This window comes from Lonchura striata, chromosome Z (genome assembly GCF_050655825.1).
Source record: "Lonchura striata isolate lonStrDom1 chromosome Z, ASM5065582v1, whole genome shotgun sequence".
Taxonomy (NCBI): Eukaryota; Metazoa; Chordata; class Aves; order Passeriformes; family Estrildidae; genus Lonchura; species Lonchura striata.
Window position 1 is genome coordinate 15206634 of NC_140740.1, and position 14102 is coordinate 15220735.

The window sequence follows — 14102 nt, forward strand, 5'->3', positions numbered from 1 at the left end:
AGGGAATCACCATACTATTACTGTTTACCAATTCCAATGTTAACCCAATGAAGGATGCCACTTTATTTATTAGTGTTAACTTTAGTTTTCTTCAACTTCATTGAAACACAACCATAAGCAAAGTATAAAGATACTTCTCGTTTATCTGTTCAAGTAAAAATATTTGAGAGATACGTCTTCTCCAAAAATTTCCCACTAGCAGAAACTACACTAAAAGAAATTATAGTAGAGATAATCTTTACAAAACACTACCACAAGTATGATAACTGTAAGTTAATCAGAAAATCATTCTTGAATGGCCTAGTGTACACATTACTTCTGCAAATTTTCTTTAATATGCCTATTGCATATAAAAAATATAGATAAAAACACATTACAGATTTGTTTCCAAAATAAGCATGTGAAAAGAAAATGGTACATAGTATAGAATTAGCAAGTTGTGCAAGCATAAACAATATGCTATTGAGTACAAACTTTTTTGCTGTTTATTTTTTGAAATACTCCTATTCTTAAAAAAAGGTATTGCTATTAAGTCCAGATTTTAGAGCATGAAAAGCTAAAACCTGTTCTGATTAGAAGAACACAAATCTCAAATTTCCCATCACAACTCTATGTATATCATATACAACTCATTCTGCAAAACAGTTACAGCTTACCTGTAGGATTCCAACAGATGAACAACCTCTGTCTGTCCAAAGTGCCTAGCCCAGTCCACAGCCATCCTGAAATAGTTGCACAAGTATTTTTATTAGACTTTTCACTTCAAAAGATGCATATGAAGAGCACATCAGGAGAGGCAATTGACATCAGACTTTTGTACCCATTTCTGTATTGACATCAGTACTGTTATTGCTGGATCTGCAACTTCCCATTTGAAAGTGCTTGAATAGGTGTTAACAGCTGACTTTTAGGTGACTACAGTTCTTTACCACAATAGAATGTCAGTTTTACACAGGAGCAAACATGCTCAAGGAAGTGAGGAGGAAGAAGGTGCCATTCCTTTAAAAATGGTGCAGAGATCAGACCTGCCTGTTTGCAGTATCCTTGAAGTCATCTCAAAAAGTCACACCCCAGGCATAACATCTGGCTATTTCATGTCTTTCAGAAGCTGTCCTCACTATGCAGTTCACCCTTTTAACTTTAAATTGCATTTCTTCCCCAAGTTATTCAAATGTTAGTACCAAATATCAGACCCCTGGAATCCTAATTCTTATCATTCCATACTACAATTATTTACTGTACTTCCCTGTTTATATGAAGACATACTCCATGACCACAAAACCTGAGTTTCTACAGATCCACAAATATTTTTACATGCTACAATATATTTAGAAACATAACAGAAAGATCTTCTGATATGTGTAACTACATGAAAATAGGAATTGCCAAATATTTTGGTTCAATTCAGTAGATTACAGTTGTTCTACTAACCAGTATCTTAAACAAGACCTACTGAAACAAAGTTTATAGCTCACAATCAAGACCATGTAATTAAGAATTCAATTTAGAATTTACAGAAAACAATGTGATTATCAGGAGTTAGAAATTGTTGAGGCTGTCAAAATCTATAGTTCTTACAGCAGTGTGATAAGCTAGCAAATTAATTTAGATGTTAAAGAATTTTCTTCCTCTCTCCTATATTGACAAATAAATCTATCTTTTGGTTTCTCTGTTTTTACCAGCCATTAGATGATTTGCAGTGGATACTTGCTCCCATGCTGATCAACTGTTCTACTTGACTCAAAAAGCCTCTCCCTGAAGAAATCATCAGAGCAGTCGCACCAGTTTCACTGTGCCTATAATCAACTGAGAAATAAAAAAAAAAAAAATCCAGCAAACCCAGTAGAAATGTTATTTTTTCATCTAAATATAGTACAAATACTGCTTCCAAGTTCCAGCCCAAAGAGAATTTGTTTCCTCACTTTATCTCTGAAGTTAGTTCATATGAATTCTACACTGTTTTAGAAACACACTTCTGTCAATACTTCAAAACAACAACTAACTAAACAACTCATTATTTCTGCTAGCCCTATCATTTTTTCAGTCAGCATCAGAATGCAAAGGTAACACCATTTGAAACTGGAGATAAAAGTAGCCATAAAAATCTAAGTACATCTGAGGTTGCTCTTTTCTTATGCAATAACACATGAAACTTACCACTGACATTTTCAGTTAAAATAAGATTTAACAGCTGAGCAAACGAATCAATATCTTTATGCAACCAGATGTCAGAAAGACAGGAATCCATTTCTTTTACTATCCACAGTTCAAGGCAATTCACATCTTTTTCAGTCTGAAGACAAAAAACAATATTGAAAGCTTCATCTTTTCCAAGAGTTGTCTTTATTCTCATACATTACCCACAAAGAATTGCAATGGTTATTTTTCCCAGCAGCCACAGAAACCCAGCACTCAGGTATCAGTTCATGCATTGATTTTGTCATACGCAAGTACGAACACAATGGCAGTCGAGCCATTTGATCTGAGGAAAAGCTGTGTGCAACCACCCGAACTGAAGAGCACACTTCAGCTAGAGCCGTTCATCCTCATCAAGTAATCTTTAAAATACGTTAATGTCCTGAAAGATTTGACAGAACTTTAGAAAACAGATTTTAAATGGCTAGTAATACAACACAAATATAAACACCTGTAACATCTCTTCCGACTAAAGAAAAAACTTACCAGTTGATTAAATACTGTGTCACCGCCATCATCCAACTGTTTGTACTCCTCATTTGTCCTTGGAACCGATTTTTGTCTCCGAGATGTCCCTTTGTTAGTGTTATCTTGAGCTGAACACCACTCAGCAAGAGTGTTCTTCTGTTTCTCTTCTAGAATGTGAAGTATTCCCCAAGAAAGTTTTAGAGTCATATTTATTATCCATTGTTTTCTACTAAAAAAGTTAGTCACAGCAGGTTTTACCAAGTTTTACCCATTCAACATCTTTTTTTAGTCTAGAATGCTACTACCAGTCCAACAGAAATGACATGTTTAAGGGTACCCAAAGTGCACTGCACCAGGGCTATAAAAACGAGGTAAAACCCAACACTTTGGTGTTTAACCCCCCAAACCTCCATTATTCCAAACTACTGCATTCAAAGTATCTTCCTTAAGTAATCACCTTCCACACAATCTCAGGCCAGATCTTTTTCCACAAATGGAATTCTGAAGACAAGTGATACAGTCCCTGCATGTAACAACTTACTTTTCTACACCAGTGGAAGAAACATCAGAAAACACCAGTGTCCTAACTGAACTTTTCTGACCCCAGTGATCAGAGATGAGCACTGTGATCAATACCCAGTTAGGACTGGATATTGAATGTTATAGCTTTGGGGTTTGCATTTTTTACTTTTCCTTTAAATAATCACTGGGATCATTACTTTCAGTTGCCAGGAAAACTTCTGAAGCAGTATCTACTTAATCAACTTAAAACCAATGATGTTTAGCTCAAGAGTGTTAACACTTAAAAAAATACATCCATGCCTGAAGAAAGCAGTGAAAAATGTTACTGAAGGGAATACCTTGTCCATTTAGTGCAAGATGTACAAAATCATGCCTGCTTTAATAGCTGCACTTTAATTTGCACCCAAAGGTACAGAGCATCCTATGCTTCTTTAGCATTCATGTGGGCAGAGCCCCCAGTTATATATAACTCTACAGCATAATAATTAGAAAAAAGATGACATTCATCAACTGAGTGAAAACAGAATGCAACCACTGAATCAAAGTGATCTTTTTTCTTTAATTGCATAAACTATTTCCATAATGTAAATATTGACAGCTTAAAGATACTTGCTGTCATCTAAATCACACTCATTTAATCTCCTGACTCTGGAATTTCAACAGAAAATAATCCTGTTAATTGTTTGTTCAATCAATGATTCTCATTGCCAACCCTTAGAATTAACAAGTCCGCTGACCTTGCTGCTTCTTTTCTTTGTACTTCACCATCTCTTTGTTTGTATACCCAGTGCTTCGTAAAATGTCCTCCAGAAACATCTCTTTAACTTCAAAAGGTCTCCCTTGGACTAAAATAGAAAAAATCCGTAAAAGATCATATATTCACCAGCTTCACTTACAGAATTAATTTTTTAAAAAACTACCTTCACTGGAGTTTATTTTTCTCGAAACTGTACAAAACAAAACATTTCCAAAATCAAATGCCACCTTGTTTCTCCTCAACCTCTTCAATTTTATGAAGTGTTCCAGCAGATGTTCGTAAGATTGACAATTATTAACTACAATTTTTTTTTAAACGAGAAAAAGAAAACAGCTGTTTTTGTTTAGGCTTACAAACAAGAACTTGCCATGTAAGTCTTCCATCTGGATTAAAAATGTAATTAAATAATAAGCAATTAATACAGCTTTTTGCAAGGTTCCACACAGAGACAGTAAATCTTTGTACTGAACTCCTTTCTTTTCATGAGAATCATGTGAGAAGGCAGCCTTATCTCCATGTCCTCTACTAATTCAGCAAAGCTGAGCTTTCTTTACTGAATACTTCTTGACAGATGAGACATCCCAGCGGCCTTTACCTTCTGATAATTTATCCTGATCTCTTTTTCAACAGGACTGTTTTCTAGACCTTATCTGTCGACATTGCAGGATGCTTTTTGCATGAAGATTAAAATCTCTACATTTTGATTTCTTGTTCCTTAACCTGACTCAGGAACACTCAGGATTTTCCTTCAGAAAGAACAATCCACAATTCACATACTTTTAGAAGCTGGTCACAGAGGAAGCCTTCCAACACTGATCACAAACTCTGTGTACTACAGCGATCCACAGCCACAAAATGTGGTTTCTGTGGTCAGGATTTTGTCAGCCGTATTGCTGAAGGAGACTCAAACCTTGTATATTAAATTAACAGACAAAGCCACTTCTTTTAATTCTTAAATTAACCAAAAAAAAAAAACAAAAAAAAAAAACCCCAAAACAACAACAACAAAAAAAAACGGGAAAAAAATATCTTTTGAATTGTTATTGGCCTGTTACATAACCAGCACAAACACTGTGGTAAACTGGAGAGATTGGGAGATATTGCCAGCAGATTTTCCAACACAAATTGACCGATCTGAAAGAACAGGAAGCTGCAAAAAGACTAAACTGGAAAGTCATACAACAATCATAACTGAGGCACTCCCTTGCAAAAAAAATTCAAAGAACATGAAATCACGTGTAATTTCCAGATTCCTGTCTCCAACAAGCTGCAAACCTTATTCAACTGGGCAGAAATTCAAAACTGAGAACTAAACAATTCCATCTGCAAAAAAAGGAAGGAAAAAAAGGTTTCCTCCTCACAAACATTTGCTAAAATAAACCAGTAAGCAATCCCATTTCCTAAAACCATTGAGATTTTTTTTAAAAAGGCTGACATGCAGAGAGTCTACCTGATTGTCAGATAAAGCATTTCTCTTAAAAGCTACTTTTCAAAACACATTAAAGTTGGACATTACTGTTGAAAAAGTAAGAGGATTGCAAGGTGCCAGAGGAGGTCACCCATGCAGAAAACCTGCAAGCCAGGAGGGTGGGGCAAAAACCGCAAACCCACAAAAACCCGCAATCTCCCACGCATTTACATTTTGGCTTTACTAAAGATCAGTCAAATGAAATTAAACCAGCAAATAATGGTAACTTTTCTTTGCATTTGAATGTAGTCTAACTGCAGGTAACTGAGTCTGCAAACAAACTAAGCAAAACTGGATGTCTTTTCTGAATATTTACCTAGATGAACAACTACTAATTTTCCTTAAATCAGAGAATCATGTGATTCTTTTTTCATGTGAAACCCAATCTGCCTAAGCCTGTATTTCTGAACTGAACTGGTACAGTTATCTGTGTTTTATCCAGTAACCAGTGACAACCTTCACAAAGCCTGAAGAGTAAGATCCTACTGGAATGCACTGATATATATCACACTCATGTAGCTCCTAAGTCCTGTATCAGCATGAAGACAGAACTTCAATAACCTCTTCCTACTTCTTCAATTAAGAGTGGAGGGGGGCAGGATGTACCTGCATTTACAGAACTCCCAGTGACTCAAACACTTCACTTTGAATGAGGTGCAAACAGTCAAGAAACAAGAAACCTGCATACAGAAAGAACAAGGATTCCTGGAATTCTCAGTGTATTAATCACGTGCCTTTACTCAGAATAATTTGCTACAGTTTAGTAAGATCTGTGAGTCTCAGGGCAGGTATACTCAGACTTAAGAGTTAAGATCAAGACTTACTATGTATTACTGGGCAGCTTCCAAAATACCTAATAAAGAGATTTGCATCTAGAGCAGCACTAGAGAGAATTAGTTTTAAATTATTCTGGTTTTGCAGCACATCTCTCAGTTTTATTAGCAAGAAGTCGCTGAACCTATCCCTCTCATGTACTTCATCCTGTAACAAAAGGGGAAAAAAAGAGATAAAAAACCATCACAGATTCACAACTTCTGACAAAAACAAACTTCTCTAAAAAAAAATACATGTTTTGGTGGCACATTACAGAGGCCTTAAAATGTGTGAGTCTAGTTTAAGTAATAGGTTTTTTTTAAAAAAACTATCCATAAAGAAACAAAAATGCCTCAAAAAGTTTTTGTCAGCGCTGAGTGCATTGCAATGCTGAAGCTGTAAGCACCTTAACTTTAGAGGCTAAAGTGAGTATCTGAAACCTCTCTGGTTTTGTATTTGAAGCCAAATTTCAAGAAAACACCACAAACTACAAATCTTATTTTAATAAATTCTCACTTCACCACTGATAAGCATTTAAAAAAATGTATGACACCACATAATCAGAAAAACAGACAAATTGCTTAGACAAGTCATACACAAAGCCTATAAGTTAAGGCACATAACTGATTAATCATCTTTTTCATTCTTCTGTTTTGATTTATATTATGAATGAAGGAAACAAGGACTCAAAATACAAAGTTTGTAGGCTGACATCAAGAATGTATAAATCATTCTCATGCTTTTTTAACTCTGATAAACAGGCAGGCACCTAAACTTACCTTTTCATCTTCAGTACTTAAGTCTTGCCAAAAACATTCTAGTTCCCTTTACTTATTCAGTTCCATCATAGGAATATTGACGTAATCACAAATGAACAATCTGAATAGTTTGCTAGCAATTAGACTCCACATTATCTAGAAAACTCTGGGCAAACAAATGGACTGAAAACCTGTATTGCTAAAACAAATGGTAAGAGAAAATCTGACACAATCACATTGAACCACATCAAGGTAAGCCTCCCTAAGGATTTTCTGCTGACCATGGAAGTTCAGAAATATTTACACTTCTGTCCCTCTCCACTCCTCCTGATTCCACACTTAACCATTGGCATGAAAATAAGATATTTTTACAGGAAAAACGCAAACACACAGAAAAACACCAAACTGCACAAAACATGCATTCTACTCTGAGGACTCAGAAAGTCTTTGAAGTTGATTCAGATTCTACCAAACAAAAACACCTAAAGTGCTCAGCAAATTTCAGTAAAACAAATGAGGACCTCATTTTCCAAAGCAATACATATTGCTCCACCCCACATGAAAGACCACAGGATGCTCACCACAATAACATGGGTCACGGTGGAGAGAGTGCTGTCTCCTGCCATCAGCGTGCCAAGGAGCATGTCATTAGTGCAGAATGTTACCAGCGTCTTTGGAGAAACCCTATGGATCACATCACAGAGACAACTCAGGGGTTTGCACCATTTAAAGCTTTCCATGGATCAAAAATTAAAGCAGCTGCTGACCAGAAGAGAAATTACAGTTCTCTCCTCAAAAGATTCATGCACACCACTTGTTTTTAAACTATGCCTTTTCCCAGACATTTCCTAACAATTTGTAGTGCTTGCGCCTCAAAACTCTGGACAACGTATTAATTGAAAGAATAAGATTCAATATTAATAACTAAGGAAATAAAAGAAAACTGTGAAGAAACCCTGCACGTCATTCATTTTACTAGAAAATTCCATGTGGAAAACCAGGTTCCAATTCCTCAGCCTGTGCTTGGTTATAGCCTTTGTACTTGTCTACACGTGGTGGGATGAGCCTGTCTGGACGCCAAGTGCCTACCCAAGCCACTCTATCTGTCCTCTCCACGGGCAAGGGAGAAGAAACATAACAAAAAGACTCCCAGGCCCCAGAGAAAGATAAGGAGAATGTGGGTCTCTCCCACGGGAAAGTGGGCTCTCCACGAGCTTCTCCAATATGGGTCCTTCCCATGGGCTGCAGTTCTCCAGGAACTGCTGCAGCACAGGTCCTTTTCCACAGGGTGCAGTGCTTCAGGAACAGTTTGCTCCAGTGTGGGACCCCACAGGGTCACAATCCTGACAGCAAACCTGCTTCTGTGTGGCTCCCTCCCCGGGGCCGCAGCTTCTGCCAGGAGCCTGTTTCAGCACAGACTTCCCAGAGGATCACAGTCTCCTTCAAGCATCTACCTGCTCCAACACAGAATCCTTCACAGGAGGATCCCTGCTGCACCACGGACCTCCACAGCCTGCTGGGCCACAGCTGCCTCACCATGGGCTGCACCATGGGCTGCTCTGGCACCTGGAGAATCTCCTCCCCTTCTGCACTGACCTTCCTGTGTGCAGAGCTGCTTCTCTCACATGCTTTCACCACTCTTCATGAACTGCTGCCTCTGTTGTGCAGGTTTTCCTCCCCCATTCCCCACTGTCCCAGAGGCACTATCACCATCGCAGATAGGCTCAGCCTTGGCCAGAGGCAGGTCTGTCTTGGCTGGCACCGGCTCTGTCACACACGGGAGAGGCTTCTGGCACGTCCTCACAGAAGCCTCCCCACAGCTCCCAAAGCCTTGCCTTGAAGACACAACTCATTACAGCTGACTAAATCACAGAGGCATCTGCTTGATCCTCTGGTTTTTCAGGAGGTGAAAATACTGAAATGTTACAATTCCATACCTGGGGCACAGTTAGCTGTCCCAATAAAAACAGCAATTCTCACTACTCCCTCTGCTACTGCCATCCTAAAAGAGCTGAAAAGTTCCTCTGTACTGTACTCTACAGCTTTTCTCTGGAAGACAGTTGAGAAAACCTTAAAAATTATGTTTCTGTCTTACTAGAAACACCTCTCAACATCTCCACTCCAAATTTCTTTTGTCCACAGCTCAAAATATTGTTATCTCCCCCTTTCAGTGTTTCCCTGGAGTAATTGTATTGATTTTTCTCAAGCTGGATTTTCTGCACTGCTCCCAGTAATTCTACCATTTTCACCTGACTTTGCTCTTCTTCTGCCAGCATAGTACTTCCATATATTAATCATTCGGCTTATTTGTGACACATCTTCACCAGCTCTTCTAATCTCTTAATATCCTTGTGAGCTTTCATACACATATTTGAATTCTTATTGTGGCTTCATTGTTCAAGTGCATTCATTTTCACCAGCTATGTGTTATCTTTGTTCACTCAAGCAACACAACCTTTAGCCATCTTCTGGTCACTCATATCTCAACTGCTGGCCTTTCCCTGAAATGTCATTTCGCTACACGGTGCAAGATGTAAAAACCCCAAACAATCCATTCATGCTCTGCTTTACAGACAAATTCATCAAGTGATACTGAAACCTCTACTTTTACATCACTTCATGTTTTAAACACAGCAGCTGAAGAAGAATACATTTAATCCAGGCTAGACTGATAAATAATGCTCAGCTTCATCAGTCACATTCCAATTTTTCTGTTTTCCCTTTTATGGCTCCTATCAACTCTCACTACATAACATTTGTTACAGCATGCTGGTTTTCACACCTACCTTCAAAGCTTGCAGACCTTTTGAATCCACACATGTTAAAAGCAGAGAGGACGGGGAAAAAAAGAAGAAAGTGTAGACTTGATCTGAAAATCAGACAAGGATTTCCATGCAGAAGAAATCAACAGAAAATACCTGAGATTCAGTTCTGTAAGACAGCCTTCTACATCAAACTGCAAAACACAGGAAGAAAGCCATCCTTTTCACTCTTACGTATTCCTTACCTGCAGTAACGTATCCCATCTGTGAGGCTGCAACACAAACATACTGCAGTTTCAATGTACACAAGATTCACAAGACCAACACAAGATCAACCGACACTTAGAAATATCATTGGTACCTGCTCTCTAACCGGATCTGGTAACCAATTGTCTGGCCAATCTTCTCTCTTCTTTCTGCTGCCACTCTTTCAGCCACTGCAACAGCTGCTAAACGTCTTGGCTGAGTACAAAACACACGACAGGGAGTTCCATTCTTGTAGCAGTCATCAAGGATAAATTGAGGGATCTGTAAAGAAGTGGTTCAAATTTGCTTTTTGAGAAAGTCACAGCTTTGTTAGCACAGGGAAACCATTAACTGCATATCAATATTGCACATTGCAAAAGACTTTTCATTACAATTATCATAGCAAGCATATCTGAATCAGCAGAAAGTAAATTTCTAATTATAACCTATTTAGGTTTTTTTTAAAGAAAAACCTTACAGTGCCTCCCTCCTGCTTCAGAGAAATCTAAAAAAAAAAACCAAAGCCCTGCAGATAATCTCACATTTTAACACAAAAAATAGATTACTCTGGATACTAAGAACAGAACTAGCCTTAGAAGAAAAAGGGTTATACAAACATCACAGCTACTTTCCCTTCAATATTTTGTATTATTTTAATGAAAAAATGGTATCTACCAGAAAATTGTAAGGAATCATTTTTGCTTCTAGTACCTATCTAGAGGCTTAGTGTTTCAAAAGCAAGAAAATAAATTGGAACAACATTTTCAATCACACAGGAAAAGGAAAGCCTTGAAACAGCATCAAAGTACCCCATATCACAAATGTTACACAACTGGCATTAGTTTAGAATAAATACTGTTATAGTTTTTATTTCATTGAAGCAACATACCTGCGTCGTTTTTCCTGATCCAGTCTCTCCTATAATCAAAACAATTTTATTGTCCTTTATGGTTTGGACAATTTCTTCCTGTTTTTCAAGAACTGGTAGTGACTGCCTGAAGGAATCAAACTCTGATTCCCCTCTTTTCCCTGGGACCTGGGGGATACCATCATTAAGTCGACCACTTGTCTTGTTTACTTCTTTCTTTTCTGTGAAGACAAGTTAAAAGGTCATTTATGCAGACACAGAGGAAGGTCACAAAAACACTGCTCAAAAATTGTACTTAAAAATTAACATTGCTGGCTTTTTATGCATCCCTGTGGGTAAAGTGACAAACCCATCACACATTTAGATGTCATATTTATAGCATGTCCTGCAGTGCTTGCAATAGATATTTTTCAAAACAGTTATTACTTTCATAGGTATTTTGAAGAAAACCAGACTCTTCCAGAGCATTGCTCCAAGTCAAAAAAGCCTACAAAGAGCAAAAGGAGAAACAAACTAAACCAGAGAATATCAGCCTGGCGTATTTTGGTGGCCTTTGTATCTGCGCCCACATTTCACACCTGCAGTTCCCCCTAGAAATACACACTGACAGAGTTAAACCTTTAAGCTATTCCACACGTTTGCCTGAAATCATACCAATGCAAGCATGCTGTATCAAGAGCCCTGGCCCCCACGCAGCAGTGCGATGTGTTAGAAAGCAGTGCATAAGTAGCCAAAAAACAGGCACATCTTCTGAGGGAGCTACTTCACATCCATCATTGCAAGTGCTACTCTGTAATTCCTTGAGAATTATTCTCTGGCAGAATGAAAAGTTTGCTGTAAACTCAGTTATACATATGTAATGCCATTAACAGATTCATATTCTAAATTTCAAGCTCTGTTGTACCAAGACAAACAGACTAAGAGATCAGGAGAACTAAAAATACATTCTTGAGATGCAGAGAAAGGCAAATATTAGACTGTTCATTAACTTATCCCTTACATTCCTAAGACATTGCATTTCAGTACTTTTATTACAGCTTCCCTCTGGTTCATATAACAATCCTATTAAACAACTAAAACAATTGGAAATAACAGCAAAGAAAGCACGTCAAGAAGAGACACCACGTATCAAAACCATGCAATTAAACAAGGCATACTGGTACAAATGTTTTCTGTTCACTACACCCATCTCTGCACACAGAAACACAGTGCAACTCTTCCACTTGTAGCTGCTAAAGCAATAATCTAGATGAAAACCTTGCTTTTAAAAAAAACCCCAACATTTAGACCGAAGTTTGTCTTTCCGTGAACTCTTCCATATTCAAGAAATCAAGAAGTCTGGACAGTAGTCTCTTAAGGACCAAATCTATTTTGTAGAGATGAAGAAGTAAAAACTGAAATTTTTGATTTATCAAGCACATTAATTTCTATAAGCAGAACAGACAAGCTCATTTTCTAATATAGGCATTCTTATGGCATCACAGTAACACTGACTCTTCAACCCCACCTCATAGTTACTTCTGTGAAGCCACATTTCAAAATGTGCTTCCAAAAAGATTTGGCTGGAACTGGCTCAAAGATTCTAAATTAACACAACACAAGGTGGACATCTCAATGTGCATGATACGACTTCCCAAATTCCTCACAGCACCAGTTATAAAAGACCTTAAAAGTAAGGAAAATTAATGCATTTGTTTGAAGGTGTCTGTTAGGACACCAGAGGGGACAGAGCAGGAAGAGGTTTGTTTTGTCACTGGGTTGCAGGTGGTTTCGAGTGGTGTCAATGGACAAGTCCAAATCAGAACACATGCTGAACGTACCAGATTCAACAGCACAGGCACTTCCTCGCTCTGTCCTTGGCAGGAGCTCCGCGCGTTCCTTATTTGTGACGGGAAAGCGCTGAATTAGGCTCCGAACGGCGTGTTTCGTACAGAGAGCCAAGTCACAAGTCATGACTGCGTGTGCCTCTGACACATCCTTCTTCCTTACAGTCAGGTATCGATTGGCTCCTTTTCTGTCAGGGGGAGGGAAAACTTATTTTAGGAAAAAGGAACCTACTCTAGGTTAACTTTTTTCTGTCAGGGTATGAGATGCTAAGCAAAATCTTTGGAAAAAAAACAGAAATCACAGTGAGAACCTTTTTTAATGGAGCCATTAAATCCACAGAGTATAAAATCATGCTGTCCCAAAATGCATGTCACAAGCTTTTCCAAGCATGCATACAGCAATGAACAAAGATGCTCATATCTGTAGCTACTTTTACACTTTTTTCTCTAATACTTTTCCTTGCAGCAAGTTGAGGATGTTGAAAACATCAATCAGGTTATCATTAGTCTTGAAATTCTATCATCTGCACCAAAGAACTGAAAACTGTACCCCGACTCACCCTTTGCTTTTAGATACCAGTCCAAGAGACTGACAGAGCCGGTGAACAAATGCTCTTTCAGTACTAGTGAAGCTAGAAGGAAATTCCATCTCTAGAATGATAAATAATAATGAAAAGACAGTAACAATGCAACAGGCAGTAATCTTGACAACTCAATGTTACAGAACCACAGAATTGTTAGGATTGGAAGGGAGACCACCCAGTGCAACCCCCCTGCAGGGTCACCTGGAGCAGGTGACAGAGGAACACATCTAGGGTTTGGGATGTTTCCAGAGGGGGAAATTCAATGCTTTCCCTGGGCAGCAGTTTCAGTGCTCTGCCACTCAAAGGAAAGAAGCTCTCCCTCATGTTCAGGTGGAACTTCTTCTCTTTGAATTTATGGCCATTGCTCCTTGTCCTGTCACCAAAAAGCCTGCACCGCCTTCCTGGGACTCATCTCGGAGATATTCATATGCATTAGTGAGATCCCCTCTCAGTCTCCTCTGGGCCAAACAGGGCCAACTCCCACAGCTCTCCTGATGCGAGACCTCCATCTCAGTGGTCTCTGCCGGACCCGCTCTATCAGCTCCCTGTCTCCGTGCTGGGGAGCCCAGAGATGGACACAGCACCCCAGCCGTGCCTCACCAGGGCCGGGCAGAGGGGCAGGATCTCCTCCCTGACCCGCTGCCAGCGCCCTCCCCACACCCGCAGCTGCCCCGGGCCGGGCCGTGCCGCGCACCCGCCTCGTCCCCGCTCCGGAACCGCTCCAGGGCCAGCTGCGCCGCTATTGCCACCACCTCGTCCACGCCGGCGGCCCCGAGGGGCTCGGCCCGGGCGCGCACCGCGGCGGCGGCAGCCCCGTCCCCCGCAGCCCCGCCG

The 14102-nt window shown here is 39.3% G+C and overlaps 1 long non-coding RNA gene across 1 annotated transcript; it reads right to left on the reverse strand.

Moving 5' to 3' along the window:
* Positions 1-166: 166 nt before the first annotated feature.
* On the reverse strand, positions 167-13863 carry LOC146763660 (uncharacterized). The gene is made up of 2 exons (XR_014951660.1): positions 13245-13863; positions 167-12872 (listed from the first exon to the last, which is right to left on the reverse strand). It is a non-coding gene; the product is annotated as an uncharacterized LOC146763660 (long non-coding RNA).
* Positions 13864-14102: the final 239 nt, after the last annotated feature.